General features: G+C 35.4%; 2 pseudogenes; one reads left to right on the plus strand and one right to left on the minus strand.

The window, feature by feature from the left end:
* Nucleotides 1-822: 822 nt before the first annotated feature.
* Nucleotides 823-6489, minus strand: LOC114188345 (annotated as a pseudogene).
* Nucleotides 6490-10749: 4260 nt separating this feature from the next.
* Nucleotides 10750-13729, plus strand: LOC114186590 (annotated as a pseudogene).
* The last annotated feature ends 344 nt before the right edge of the window (nucleotides 13730-14073 follow it).

Below are 14073 nucleotides of genomic sequence, written 5' to 3' on the forward strand. Positions count from 1 at the left end.
GTGTAGCCACACCCAATCCCCTTCTTCAAAAAACATTTCCCTCTTCCCCTTATTGTTGTACTTAGCATACCTCTTTGTTTGTTGCTGGATTTGGCTTTTAATCTTTTCATGCATTTTCTTAACAAAATCAGATTTTGCCACCCCTTCTTTATGAATAAAATCAAAAGATGTAGGAAGTGGTAACAAGTCCGTGGGAGTGAGAGGATTAAAGCCATAAACAACTTCAAATCGAGAGATTTTAGTAGTCTTATGAACTACTCTATTGTAGGCAAACTCAATATGGGGAAGGCATTCATCCCAAGATTTGTGGTTCCCTTTCAAAATTGCCCTTAACATAGTAGACAAAGACCTATTAACAACTTCAGTTTGCCCATCAGTTTGTGGGTGACATGAAGTAGAGAAATTAAGCTTAGTTCCTAACCTTGACCAAAGTGTTTTCCAAAAGTGGCTAAGGAACTTGGTGTCTCTATTAGAAACTATGGTGCGGGGTATACCATGAAGCTTGACCACATCTCTAAAGAAAAGCCTAACAATGTTGCTAGCATCATCCACTTTGTGGCAGGGTATAAAGTGTGTCATTTTGCTAAAACGATCTACCACCACAAAAATGGAATCAAAACCCCTTTGTGTTATTGGGAGTCCTAAGACAAAATCCATACTTATATCTTCCCAAGGGGCTGAAGCAACAGGCAAGGAGGTGTATAATCCATGAGGCATTGTTTTAGACTTAGATTGTAAGCATGAAATACATCTATTACAATGCCTTTGGACATACTTCCTCATATGGGGCCAAAAGAATTTCTCTTTTAAAAGACCTAGGGTTTTTTCTATCCCAAAATGACCCATTAATCCCCCTTCATGTGTTTCTTGAACAAGGAGTTTTCTTTGTGAACCTTGGGGAATACAAATTTTTCCTTCTTTAAACAAATACCCCTCATTCACATAGAAACCTCCTTGAGGTCTTTCCATACATTCAACATAAGTAGAGGAAAACTCAGAATCTTGATTATACATTTCTGGAATGTGATCAAATCCAAGAATTTGGGCTCCCAATTTTGAATACAAGGTGTGTCTTCTAGACAATGCATCAACCACCACATTACTTTTGCCCTTCTTGTACTTTATCACCAGAGGAAATTGTTCCAAGAATTCCATCCACTTAGCATGTCTTTTATTCAGCTTGTGTTGGCCCTTCAAATATTTTAGCGACTCATGGTCACTATGAATGACAAACTCTTTGGACACAAGATAGTGTTCCCAAGTTTGAAGGGCCCTAACTAAGGTACACAATTCCTTATCATAGGTGGGATAGTTGAGGGAGGCACCATGAAGTTTTTCACTGAAATAAGCAATTGGGTGCCCTCCTTGCAACAACACAGCACCTATTCCTACACCGGATGCATCACACTCTAGCTCAAAGGTTTTTGAAAAGTTTGGTAAAGCTAGAATGGGTGCATTGGTGAGCTTTTCCTTGAGTTGCTGAAAAGCATACTCTTGTTTTTCACCCAAATTAAAAGATACATCTTTCTTGACAAGTTCATTGATGGGTGAAGCCAAAGTAGAGAAGTTAGGAACAAACCTCCTATAAAAGCTTGCCAAACCATGGAAGCTCCTAACCTCTCCAACATTTTTAGGAGTAGGCCATTCTTGGATGGCCTTTATTTTTGTAGGGTCAACATGAACCCCATTTTTATTTACTACAAAACCTAAGAAAATAACACTATCTACACAAAAAGTGCATTTCTCTTTATTTGCAAACAAACTATTTACCCTAAGGAAGGTAAGGACAGACCTTAGATGGTCTATGTGCTCATGCAAGCTCTTGTTATAGATCAAAATGTCATCAAAGTAGACAACCACAAACTTTCCTATGCATTCTCTAAGAACGTGATTCATTAGCCTCATGAATGTGCTAGGTGCATTAGTAAGCCCAAAGGGCATCACCAACCACTCATATAGTCCACATTTGGTCTTAAAAGTGGTTTTCCACTCATCACCTTCTTTGATTTTATTTGGTGATAACCACTCTATAGATCAATTTTAGAAAACATGAGGGACCCATGCAACTCATCAAGCATGTCATCAAGCCTAGGGATTGGATGCCTATATTTGATGGTGATGTTATTTATAGCCCTACAATCACAGCACATTCTCCACTTTCCATCCTTTTTAGGCACTAACAAAACAGGCACAACACAAGGACTAAGGCTCTTTTGAACCCAACCCTTCTCCAACAATTCTTGCACTTGAGACTCTATCTCTTTTGTTTCTTGAGGATTTGTCCTATAGGCTAGTCTATTTGGAAGACTTGCCCCAGGCACTAAATCTATTTGATGCTCAATTCCTCTAAAAGGAGGAAGCCCAATTGGCCCTTCCTTAGGGAATTTATCCTCAATATCTTTCAAAAAATTTTCAATTTTAGGAGGTAGACTCTTAAGTTCAAGAAATGTGGTAGTGCATGTGAGTGTTCCTTTACACAACAAGAGGCATGAAGGTTGTTCATCATTGAGAACTTGGTACAAAGATTTTATAGTCAAAATGTTCTCGTGTTGAATGACCTTGGGAGAAAAAACACCAATCTCTCCCACCTCAGATTCATCTTTAGTTACTTTTTTGGGAGAGAGGGAGGACTTTTTTTTTTATCCTCTTTTCTCTCCTTTTCCAACTTCTTTCTCATTTGGATTTGATCCTCTACCACTTGGGATGGTGATAAAGGATGCAAGACAAATTTTATATCCCTGTGAGTGAAGGTGATTTCATTGGTAAGACCATTATGCATGGTTTTCTTGTCAAATTGCCAAGGTCTTCCCAATAAAACATGGCAAGCTTCCATAGGTACTACATCACATAGCACACTATCTTCATATTTTCCTATGGATAACTTGACCTTCACTTGATGTTGGACTATCAAATTCCCACTTTCATTAAGCCAATGCAGTTTGTAAGGTTTTGGATGTGGAATGATAGTCAAAGCCAACTTATCAACCAACCTTGTACTACAACAGTTGCAACATGAACCACTATCAACAATGGGAGAACAAGTGTTTTCTAAAATTTTACATCTTGTATGAAAGATGTTCTCTCTTTGTGTTGGCTCTTTGGAATGGGTTGGTTGCTAAGAAGTCTTCTAATCATTAGAAGGTCTCCTTCACAAGGATAGGCAATTTCCTTAGACTCATCATTAGACTCCTCACTAGAAGTCTCACTCTCACTTTCTTGCTCATCTTGGCTACTATAGTGGTCAACACCCCTTAAGATCATGGTCTTTTTAGTGGGGCATTGAGATGCAACATGACCTCTACCAAGACACTTGAAACATTGATTTCACTAGTGCGAGTATGTGAAGATGTGCCTTCCCTTGGTTTCTCCTTTTCCTTGAAACTGTTGGAGGGTTCCTCTTTGAATTGCTTACCCTCCCTTTTGAATTCTTTCTTGGTATAAGAGTTAGAGTAGTCATTTCAAAAAATTTTCCTTAGAATTTGTTGCTCTACCTTTATGCAAAGTTGAACCAAGTCATTTAAGTCTTGGTAGGGCAACAATTCTACTCTATCTCTTATCTCAAGACTTAAGCCACTAAGAAACCTTGCAATGGTGGTATCCTCAAACTCCTTAATCCCAGCCCTCATCATATATAACTCCATCTTTTATCTATATTCTTCCACTTTCATTTTATTTTGATGGAGTCTTTGGAGTTTATCCATTAGCTCTCTATGATAGTAGGAGGGAATATGTGTTCTCCTAAGGGCTCCTTTGAGGTCATTCCAATATTTGACCTCGGGACTTTGATTGATTCTCCTATCTCTTTCGAGGGCAGTCCACCAATACATAGCATTGCCCTAGAAGCTAAGGGTAGCTAAGGGTACTTTCCTCTCCTCACTTATTTGATGGCAAGCAAAGAGTTGCTCAACCTTTATTTCCCAATCAAGATAAGCTTCAACATCATCTTTCCCATAAAAGTGAGGGAGGTCTATTCTAATGGCTCTTGGTTCCCTAGGCTCTCTTCTTTCTCTTCTTAGAGGAGGAGGAGGAGGTTGATAGAAGTTGTCAACTAGTCTACTATCTTCTTCTTCATAGTGTGTGACTAGTGTTGGAGTGTGGGAGTACAAATGTTGACTCCTATTACTCATCCTCTCATGCAACCTTTCCATATTTCTTGTTCCCCTCCTCTCTTCATCTAAAAGTTGATGAAACCTATCTCTTTCTTGTTTTTTCCTTTCCCTTGCAATTATTTCATCTTCCTTCCAACGTAGTAGTGCTCTCAAATCAAAGGCAATTTGTTTCAAACTTATTTCTTCTTCATTTGAAGCACTCATACATTGAGAAGGAGGTTGAGACATTTTTTTTAGAATACTTTGGTCTTTAAAAAAAATTCAAAGAAGAAGTAGATAGCAAAAGCTTTTAGTTCTCCTCTAGGAAAGAGAGGTGAATCACTTGGATTGCTTACATCACCAACAAATTCAAAGAAAATTAAAAGTTAAACAAGGAATTAATGACATGTATGGACTAAACATGACTCTAGACAAAACATATGGATCTTAAAATAAAAATAAACTCAAGAACAAGAGAATGAAATGAAAAAAAAAACAACAAATACTCAATTAAAATGAAAAGTAAACGGTAGAAACCAAATAGAACACCTAAAGCACACAAGGATGGTTCAAGATGAAGCAAATGAAGATGAACCAAAGTAAAAAGACATTAATACTCAAAATAAAATGAACAAAAACAGCAAGACAAGTAGAAGAAGTGATGAACAACACAAAATTGAAAGAAAAATGGAGAACAAGCACTTAACTCATTAAAACCAAGGCTCATGATACCACATGATGGCATCTTCTTGTCTCCATTGACGCTTGCATGAAGAATGGAGGCTCCATGGCTGGTGTTGGATACAGAAGCATGAAGGAAAGAAGCTTAAGGTGTTTGGTTTGGTGTAGGTGAAAGGATTCTTAAGAGAGGTGAGGCCAACTCCTAAGGAAGAAGACTAGAGTAAACTAGAGAAGAGTTTACTCTAAGGTGAGCTCAAAAGAGATTTATGCACAAATTTGGGCAGCAATTCATTACTCAATTTCAAGCTGAAAAATACATCTCCTAAGCCTTCTATTTATAGGCTAAATTGAGACCAAGGAGTCTCCAAAAAGTGGAGGGAAAAAGGAGGCTAGAAAGTTGAATTTTGGAGCCAAAAAGGAGCATATGGGAGGTGTGACTTCCCACCTAAGCAAGTCACACTTGTCTTGCCATGGGAAGCTAACTCTCATCCTTGGAGAGCAAGTTTGAGAAGCTTCTAGGATTTTCTAGAGTAGACACACTACTCTTGGCCCATTTTGCCCAATTCCCCTTTTTGGTCCAAAATTACTTCTAAAGCCCAATTTCCTCTAAGGCCCAATACATGGCCCAAATAAAACCCTATTCTACTGGGCCCAAAATACAAAGCCCAAAATAAAATCCTAATCTAGTATTTACAAGCAAAATTTCTTAGACTAGGTCTTCACATCTTCCATGGCCCATGTGAAGTTCATCTTGGGCCTTGCATGCGCATTTAAGGCCCATTCCTCTTGTATTCTCCTAGCCATGGCTCTTGTTGTAGGTCCCTTGGCTCGAGGCATCTCATCAGACCTTCCAAGCAATGCACTAAGACTCGTCTCGACTCATCCTGATACATATAACCTGGTCGGATTTAGCGGATGCTTGCACTTGTGGTGGATACCTCTGCGCACCCCCAAGCTGCTCACCCCCGAGCTATGTGTTACAAGTGTTACAATGAATCAATTTTCCCTCAGAGACTCAAGGATTTACACATTGACACAGACCAAGCATAACAGTCAATAAATTAATCATTTCCATGCACAGGACTCTCATGCCAATCTTCATAACCAAATTTCCTCATTCAAATTTAATGTAGAATCCCATTCCAGCTCATCCATCCCTAACCATAAATATAACATTTCACCTCATGCCAATACCGTGCCATTTTGATACCAACCATCTCATGTTTATTATATATCAAGCATTATTCAAAAATCCATTGTTCATAACTCATACACCCTCCCACTCATGCATACTCATTTCCCTCATGCCATCATATAATAGTACAATCAAATATAGGGCAAACACCTAAGAACAAGAAGAACACCAATCTGAAATGAATTCTCGCCCAGCTCCTCGTTCAGGCTGAAGGGCCTCGCCCAGGAGAGAGAGACTCTCGCTCAGGCGAGCTCCCTTCGCCTAGGCAAGAGCTCGAGAATCTGGAACAGTGGCCTTTACACGTTCTCCCTTAGGCGAGACGCTCCTTGCCTGAGCGAGACGCTCGCTTGCTCAAAACTAAGCGGGTCGCCTGAGCGACTCTTCGCGCGAGAAGGCTTGGGCGAGCCTCTGCTCACCTTGCCTAGGCGAGACAAGCTCGCTTGGGCGAGATTATCAGTCCCCGCCATTGTCCGTACCTGCAGCAGTTGTATTTTCACAAACCAACGACAACACAACCCATTCCATGTATCCACAACAACATACCAATTCAAGAATCATGAAAATACAAACAAAACAAACCGCAATCGCATCAAACAAAAGGGTTCTAGCTTCCCTTACCTGGAAGTAGCTAGAAAGTTCCTTGACTCTAACTAGCGGAGCACAATAACTCAAAGAGTGGACTTGCGAACTGAACAAGACAGTGGAACAGAGTTAGGAACTAAGCTCACGGTGAAACCCTACTGTAAAAACGAACATATGCTCAGGGAGGTTCATATCCTAATACTCTTGTGTGGAGATATGAGCGAGAAGGTTCGTATGTTTTGTGCTCACACTTGAGAGATGCTGCGAGCGGGGAGGTTCGTAGTTGGTGGATCACATGCGTTGGACTACGGGCGGAGAGGTCTGTAGAGTTGGACTATGAGTAGGGAGGTTCGCAGAGGCAGGACTAAGTCCAAGTAGGTTCGTGGGAGCATCATATATCCTCGATCCATGGTCAAAGTAATTGCTTGTGTGGTGTGGATGCACGTGGTCTATAATGCTTCAATGATACCTTAAAGGTCGGCTTGCTGGTGTTCCTTGAGTAGTGGCTCGGAATCTATCCCTTGAGTTGTGGCTCGGGATAAGGGTTAAACACGTAGCATTCCTTGAGTTATGGCTCAGAATGACATCCCTCGAGTTGTGGCTCGGGATGGCGCATGAGCACGAGAAACTCTTGAGTCGTGGCTCGAATGGCGAGTGTTGCCGGTATGAGTGTGCGAGTTGTGGCTCGTACGGTGGGTCTAAATAGATTGCCCTCCTTGGTATGAGACCAACAGTGATAGAGGTCGTACCCCCACCAAATTAAAACAGATTAAATACAGTATGTGAAAGTTGAACCAAGTCATCTCCCAACGACCAATGTTCTTGTTCAAAGCTTCAAATTTCCAGATTCAAACACAACACTGTAACACAAGGAGGGGGGTTTGATAGATTCGACCAAAATTTAATTCACAAAATTGCAGAGAAATTTAACAGTTATATGAAAACACAATGATTCCTTGATTCAATTGAAAGTCCACCAATCATAGATTACCAAATTAATTGTTCTATTCAAATTTGCTCTCATGAACCCTAAGTAATCAACTAAGCAAAAATTACCATGGATTCATTATGTCATTAAGCACAATAAATTTCAGGCAGTTAACACCCACATATTAAAGCAAGCTGTGACATAACTCATAAACGTGAAAAACGAAAGGAACACCTCCATGGACACCCACCAAAGCTTGAAAACTTGAAAATAAAGGTTGGAAGAGATGAAGTCTAGCTGGCATGCCCAAATGACCTAAATTTCTCGTGGTCAAATCAATTCAGCCACTACTATTTACAAAAGTGCCACTACTAGGTGTAGAATTACAAAAATGCCACTACTAAGCCTCAAATGTTGGCCCATTCACTTAGATGACGTGAAAATGACGTGGAAATGACATGGCAACTCTCTTCATCTGAAGATTAATGTCCAAGCTCCAAAATTGCTTCACCCAAATACTTAAAAATAATTAAAAACAAAAATTAGGCCAAATAATGTGAAATTAACCCAAATTTGGAACAGTGGCCCAATAAAGCCCAGTAGATGAAAACACACTAAAGATAAACAATTAAGCACTGAACAACAATCAAATGGGTACACAAAGGCTAGTGGAATGGAGGGGAAATAATGACTCATCAAACGGGTTTGGTAGTCTTGGAACCTTACGAATGATATTCGTAATGGGAAGTCCATCTGGCGTTACAGAGTGTTGTCCGTAGCATGGTTTTCCGCACGTGTTCTACCAGTTATGGCTGGTAGGTGTGGCAACAAGACATCTTGAGGTATTCATTAGAAGATATAGAACATGGGTAACATGGTAGTGATCACGTGTTATGGAATCAAAGGATGGAAATTCCTTTGGTGTGTTCGTGTTGCTATAATTGTTTCATATTATGTGTATGGTTTAAACTGTTAGCTCATCCTATATGTTGTAGGTGGATTTGTTGAGACATAAAATCGGAGCGTGGGCTATCATGGGAACATTTCTATAGAGAGTTTATTTTATTAATTTTAAGGTTTCTCTTATAATCAATTGAATTAGAGAAATTGGTTTTATTATGAGACGATTTTTGATAATATATTGAATTTTATAATAATTGATTATGAGCTAGTTTTTATTATGAAATAAAGTTTTTATATTTCCTGTGTTTTGGAAAATGGATCTTAATAAATGAGGTTTTAATATTAGTATCCTATTTTATTAATTAAATTCGTAATATCCTATTTTAATATTAACTCACCAGACCCATCTACAACATCATCTACTCCCGTGTACCGCGTACACGATCATCGTCAAAGCACAAGCATATAGGGTGAGCTAACAATTTAAACCATACACATAATATGAAACAATTATAGCAACACGAACACACCAAAGGACTTATAGTGTTTTAACTCTTTTTAATAAAATTTGAAAAATATATTTAACATATAATAGTTACTGTATGTTACTTATTATATAGAAATTAATACACAACATTTAATATTTAGTATTTATTATTTATTATATGATATTTATTAGCATTTACATCTCTTTAATAATACACAATCATCACAAGTAATTGGACCTCGTGGCCCAAGCTCACATAGGTAAGGGTCAAAAGATTAACTCGTGTAAAAAATAAACTTTTCCATTTCTATATGCATGATAAATTGACTTTTAGAAGATTGATTTGTTTCTAGTGATGTTCAATCCTTTAATTCATTGTAAATATGAAATAAAATAATCCAAAACAAGTTTTGAAATTACTCAATTTTGTCTAGGAGTGCAAAAGGATAAGTGTGAAGGTGTGATGAGTTCATATTTTTTCCCCGATTTGATATGTAATTATGAATCTTTGGTTGAATTTCAGTGCTGAAAATATTGATTTAATTAGGATACGTAATAATTGAGCTTATTGAATTGGTGACATAAAAATGTATTAAAAATTGTTTTTTAGTTGTATTAAATATTTTTGGATATTCTAATGTTTGTTCATGTAGTTAAAGTTAGTTAAGATTAAGCTCATTTAGGTATGAAAATAAATTGCTCAAAGTCACAAAATACATTCAAATAAGCCAAAATCACCAAGTTTTGAAACATTATGTTCTACACCCCCTAATTTACTCATACACTCTACCATTTTCAAATGAGCCATCCAAAAACCCATTATGCACCCTGATATGTCCAACCTTGCTACCTCTCACAAAATTAGACCCAAATGTGTCCATTATCTTCCACTCACTAAATTGTCCAACCACATCACACCACGTCATCATCTTTTTTACTTCTCCGAAACAGAAACCCTAACCTCTTCTTCAATAGAACCACTACAACGTTGGAACTTCACTGTGCCGTCAACCGTGTTTTTACCTATAACAACTTGTTGGAGCATTGCCAAGCACCGTGAATGTCCCTCCATTGTCAGCCTCGCTACGCTAGAAAATGCAACCTACAACATGATGCATAACACAAATTCACGTCGTCGTCAACCAACACAGATTCATCAACCATCTCCACTGCGAGCAAATCATTCCACGACACCACGACACAAAAAACGTGAGTCACCAAACTTGTCGTAACAGACCTGCACCGCACCTTTCATCAAACTCAAAGAGCAAACTCTAGCCACCATAAACGCAGTAGTAGCGCCTTGAATTGGTTACTATAGTTACTGATGATTATTGAACACTAAAATTTGTCACAATTTATAAATTTTCTTGTAGTGAAATTATAAAAGATGCCAAATTGAACATCGTAGATTCTTTTATGACATTCACGATTAGGTTTTAATTTCTTAGTCTTCTAGATATGTTATTATAACTTTGATTATTTTAATCAATTTATTTTTATAAATGACATATAATAAATGCTAATAAATGTCATATAATAAGTAATAAATATGTCATATTAAATGCTATATAATAAGTAATAATAGTTATTATATTTTAAATATGTTGTTCAAATTTTATATAAAAGATTTAAAATAATAAATGAGAAGAAACAAAATGAGTATTATATTTGTTTATACATTCATGATTATATATATATATATATATATATATATATATATATATATATATATATATATATATATGTATATGTATGTATGTTTGACTATATTATTCGTTAAAAATGTTATTAATTTGACGTTTCAATCAATTTATTATATATATATATATATATATATATTTGTGTATCAAGCTATTGTGTTGGGTAATAGTTGTGAAAAAAAATGATCCATGTGTTGTTGTTTGTCCTGTATTTATGGAGTAGTCATGTTAGCTATAAAGTTGATGGAGATTCATATATAGTAAAAGAGGATTTGGAGTTCGAGAAACAATTTGAGCTTATTAATAAGCCTCCTATTAAGAGTATTCATGTGTGTCTAAACTTTTTAATATTTCATGATATGTTTCCTTTAGTTGATATCACACTACATGGTTTAATAATTTTATTTGTATGTGTTTTAATTTGTATTTGATAGACGAAGTTCGGACACATTGTTGATTGCGTTGACATTTACAAACAACCATCATTTGACCATCCTTTACTAAAGGGCCATAAGTTGCAGGTATATAATTAAAACCTTTAATTACGAAAAAATTTGACTTTCATTTTTCATTCTAATATTTGGGGTTAACTTTCAACCCTTTTTCTACCATAATTTCTATGGTCTGAAATTTGTTTCTTGATTTTTTTACTTTTAGAGAAAACCAAACTTTCAAAATATGACTCGAGAGACAAGGCAGAAAAATTTAGGAACTAGAACCATTTTTGGATTGGGTAAGCATGAGTGTCCGATGGGGACTATTCCTATAATGAGAACAACAAAAGATGACCTTATTAGAGAAAAATCATTACTCAACGACCATATATTGGTTCAAGACGTTCCTGGTGTTCATGTAAGATCTTTTCACAAAAGTAGTTTAAAATGTTAGTACTTTATTTATTTTTAATTGTATTCCATCTTTTTTTTCATTTTGGTTATTTATCTAAATATATTAATTTTTTTAGCTTGCAGAAGTTTCCCTTAAACCAAATTATGGTCCTTATTACGGAGTCGGGGGTATAAATACTATTTATAATCCACGAGTTGATACCAAGCTTCAAATCTCTGTCTCATTTATGGGTTCAAAATGGTCCGAAAGAATCCACTAACAAAATCTCATTAGGATGGCATGTAAGTTGAAATTTTCACAATTAGCATTTTTGACATATGCATGTCGATGTGTGTGTTTTCGTGGGCGTAGGTGTATGTATGCGTGTGGGTGTTGTGTTTGTGTGTCCATGTGTATGTGTTTGTGTGTATGTGTTCCACTACTAAAAAACTCATACTTTCTACCCATTTTGTTGTGATTTTGTTTTGTAGAAAATACTTATACATTTTGTTATGAAAAAAATTGCATGAAATTGCTCCCATTTTTTTTGCAAAATATTTTGTATAAAACACTTTTCACAACAAATTTTGTAGGAAATACTTATAAATTTTATAATTTTGTAGGAAATAATTACCCAAGAAGGAATTACCTGCCAATAAAGATTCTTAACAAAAATATTTGAAAAAAAGTCTTTTCTTCCAAATTTCTTTAACAAATTTGCAAGAAAAATTTCATAAAATATGAGAATTTTTAATAGTGTCGCACGTGTGTGCATGTGTGTGTGGTTGTGTTTGTGCATTTGGATAGATGCATATGTTGAACTACGTATGGACTAAGCAGGGTCATGACCCCCCAATTTATTTTTATATTTATATAATTTAGTATATAATTTCAAAACCCCCAATTTTGATAAAGTTTTATGCCTTTATATTTATATATGAAGAAAAAGTCTTTTTTTGTTCCACATTTATTTTTCAATTTTATCTTTTAAATATTTTTTAAATAAAAATAATTATTTTATTAATATTATCTTTTAAGTGATTATTTTTCAATTTAATTATTTTTTGAAACTTAACCATTATAAATGAAAATTAATTATAGTAAAAGAAAAATTAATCATATTTAATTTTATAATCATAATAATAACAATAATTATAATAATAAGTAAACACAATGTTTTTACTAATTTATATAAAAAATTTGGAATTACTCTTTTGTTTTCTATTTTAGTTCAAAAATAAAAGGTTGGTCCTCGAGTTTTTGTAATCTGAATTGCAATTTTGTCATTTTTGAAAACATGATGCAATTTTGTCATTTATTAGTGTAATTGACATAATCCTAGTGTTAATTTTGATGAAAAATTCTTGCTCCACTTTAAGAAATCAAACGAAAAAGATCAAATTGCATCCATTTTTAAAAAAATTGACACCAAATTGAGACTAAAAGAGTAATTCAACCAAAATTTGGATACCCCAAAATATTGGCTAAAGATCTGCCACTAGGTAGGTGTGTATATATGGGTGAGTACATGTGTGCATGTGTAACACATGCATGCATGTGAGTATGAGTGTATTCATACGTTTATACATGTGTAATGCAGTCATGCATGTGAATGTGAGTGTATTCATACGTTTATACATTTGTGTGACTTAATTGCTATTAATTTGAAAAAAAGAATAGAATATTCTAATTAATCCAATCATTACTATCAGGTGATTCCACAACTATACGGTGATTATGAAACCCATTATTATACCTCATGGACGGTAAGAACATATCATTACATTTTGTTTACACTTGCTTAGTTTATAGAAATGAAACATAGATGTGCTCCCTTAATAAGTTTTTCTCACTCAATGAAGGATATGTTTTTCTCTTTTTGATTTCATGTATAAGGATATAATTATGTCTTTACAATAGATCCTAAATAAGTTTTAATTAATTAATGTATCATATTAATATCATTATTCAAAATTTGATATGGTTTTAAAAATTTACAGTCAGACAACTACAAGAAGACTGGATGCTACAATATTCGATGTGCAGGTTTTGTTCAAACTAACAAAGAACTTTACCTCGGTGCACCCATAACCACCGTCTCTCATTATGAAGGACCATTTTATGCATCTGTCTTTTCTATTTCCCAGGTCATAATCATTGTATATAACTTTCACTACAATAAAAAGATAGAACTAGATTTAAGTCATAAGATATCAATATATTTTGATTTCTTGAATACACTTTTTAAGTGATTTCATATAGTGATAAAAAAAAGTAATATTATACGGTAGACATAATTAACACTAGGCATGATATATATTTTATTTGGTAAAAGTGTGTGTATGTTTTCAGGATCCCATGACCAAAAATTGGTGGATAAGTATAGGGAATAAGTTTATTGGATATTTTCCAGCAAAATTGTTCTCAAACATGAGCTCAGTTGATCAAGTAGGGTGGGGTGGAAGAAAAAGAACTCATCCTGGTACTCATAGTCCTCAAATGGGGTCTGGACATTTTCCTCGTGATGATAATCCTAGGCACGCTTGTTTCTTTAAACAGGTTTCAATTCAAGATAATGAAAGAAAAACTCATGGAGCTAAAGTATATGAAACTCATTCCTTCACTGACAATCCCTATTGTTATGATGTTAGATACTATGGAGATAAAGGACCCGACTT

This window comes from Vigna unguiculata, chromosome 6 (genome assembly GCF_004118075.2).
Source record: "Vigna unguiculata cultivar IT97K-499-35 chromosome 6, ASM411807v1, whole genome shotgun sequence".
Taxonomy (NCBI): Eukaryota; Viridiplantae; Streptophyta; class Magnoliopsida; order Fabales; family Fabaceae; genus Vigna; species Vigna unguiculata.